The following is a 2,500-nucleotide window of genomic DNA, read 5'->3' on the forward strand; positions in this document are numbered from 1 at the left end:
AAATAAACCAACAAAGACTAATGTAATGACTGTGATGTTTAAAGATTAACAAATATATAACTAAGAAAGTAAGTGAATAATATGTTTACTCACTGAGCTAAAAGATTGATAGCCTAAATTTGATTTATAATATACATTATTAACTAAATCTACTTCACAATTACAGTATATCTAGAACTTATCAAGGAAAAATAATATAATTGTGCTACTGCAGATGGCTGTGACATTCACACATCTATGGCACTCAAATATTTATAAGCAGTCTTTCTACAAACATAATCAAGAACAAAAAAATGACAGGAGGAAGAGAGAAAGCACCCACTTTCAAACTATCTTTGAGTATCATGTATTGCTACACAAAAATATAATTTTTTTCCACTACTATATGCACTGGACATGGCAAAGATTTTATATACAGTAGGTTTTTTTTTTAATGAAAATAAAAATCAAGTCACTAGGAACACAATATTCAAATCAATTTTTAAAAATTACTGTCTAAGTTTAATATCTATCTTGCACTAAACCAGGTGCTCAAAACATACATCTATTATGTACACTGATATATGCTTTCAGTCCATCTCAAATATGTATTGCTCAAAAACTGTTACTATTTACTTAATTGTCCTACTGTTCACATGTGAATCCCCCAGGCCTGGTATCTCCAAAAGGTCTTTCTTATACTCTGTATAGGAAGTAACATATAGCTAACAAATTAAAATGTTAATTTCTTTATAAATACTTCCATAAAGACTAAAAATGATAAAGCCTTCCTCTGATAAAATGAGAAACTGAAATAATGATGACTGCTCCAAAGATGAAGTGCTTATTGGCTTTTTTAGTGAACAAATAATTCTATGCTAAGAATGTGGATTAATGCATTAAATTGCACTAGCAGAGTTAACTGAAATCTACAATGAGTTAGTCATATATGCAACCATAATTATACTCATGAACTTCGGCAATTTTTATTGCATAGATCCAAGCAATGTTCCCTTTCTTTCCTCTTCTCAATTTTCACTTACAATGTCAAATTTTATAAATTAGCTAAGCTGTTAATTACAGCCACAACAGACAAGTTACTATGTCAAAGAAATAAATATGAAACTGGTTTTAAAATTTAAAAAAAACAATAATACTGAATACTGCTCTTCAAGGATACTATTTAGTATTTGTTTCTCAAGGCTTAAACCTTAATATATTTGAATCCCTAATTTCCTGCTCTACACGGTAGTAGTTTTAATCAGATTGTTTGACTAAATTTTGGAAAGTGAGAGGATGCCTGGGGAATGGAGAAGTGTACTGGTACCAATTTTTATGAACAAAAGCAATGTAAAGAGTAATTGTGGAAGAATAATTTTGATCACTTACAGCACAGTCACAAGAGAGAGCAATGGAATCTAAGCTCACTGAGAGCAGCATGTTCAAAAAGAGAGCTAAAAATGCAAAGCAAGCTCAGAGAGTGTTACTGTAGAAGCAAAAAGACGGGCAGGAGAAGGATTTAAGTTCAAAAGGAAAGGTGTTGCTGCAGTAATGACACAAAAGCAGTAGCATGTGAGTGTAGTGCAGGATATGTATAGGGACAATGTGACAGTCATGAGGTGTGTATCGGGAATGATGGATGGACAGGGTCAAGGTCAGACTGGGATAGTGTCAAGCATAAGCTCTGATCTCAATCTTGTTTGTACTGGTAATGGACAGGCAGATGTACAAGATTAGATGCAAGTCTCCTTGAATTATGATGTTATGACCTGTAGTGAGAGCACAGAGCAGACTCAAACACATCAGAAGATGTGGAGGTACACACTGAAAAGCCAGGGAATGAATGACAGAAGGTCCTTGGCTGAACTTCACACAAATAATATATACTAAGGAAAGTTCTGTAAAAGTCATAATTCTTTTTTATCTTCTTGTCAGTTGCAATACCTGGGTAAATTTTTAATATTACTTCCATACCTGGGTTTTATATCACAATTGCATTGAGACTGATAAAATTAATGACAGATAATGACCATTATATTTTTTTTTATCAGTTTTTATCCTGATGCTGCAAATATCAATATAAGCCACTGAAAACAAAATAACTACTTTCACTGAGAAGTAGAATAAGTAAAAATAAACTACATTATATCAATCACCTCTATACCGTGAGTACATACTTCAACACAAAAATTGCTTCATGATCTCTATAATCATTGTCACTTCCCAGAACTACTGTATGCAAGAAAACCTATTTCTTTCTGAGCACTTCATGAGTAACTGAGACTGGAATATATCTTACGGGTGAATATGATATCATGGTGTAAAAAGAGCCATTCTGCCTAAAGTTTCCCTTGTCATACGATTCAAATATTGGTAAAAATTAGTAACAGTTTTGTAAGATATTTTACGGAAATAAAAAGATTTTGTTTAACTTTAAACTGTAAAGTTACTTTTTAACATCCATTCATTAATTTTGATTGCTCTCAATTCACAATATATATACTACGAAGTTGTATAGATC

General features: G+C 32.0%; 1 protein-coding gene across 5 annotated transcripts in view; it reads right to left on the reverse strand.

The window, feature by feature from the left end:
- The window catches only part of LOC125041681 (sterol regulatory element-binding protein cleavage-activating protein-like), a 28,241-nt gene that overhangs the window by 20,884 nt on the left and 4,857 nt on the right, over positions 1 to 2,500 (reverse strand). The gene's annotated exons all lie outside the window — the stretch shown is intronic.

Source organism: Penaeus chinensis, chromosome 31 (genome assembly GCF_019202785.1).
Source record: "Penaeus chinensis breed Huanghai No. 1 chromosome 31, ASM1920278v2, whole genome shotgun sequence".
In the NCBI taxonomy this organism is placed as follows: Eukaryota; Metazoa; Arthropoda; class Malacostraca; order Decapoda; family Penaeidae; genus Penaeus; species Penaeus chinensis.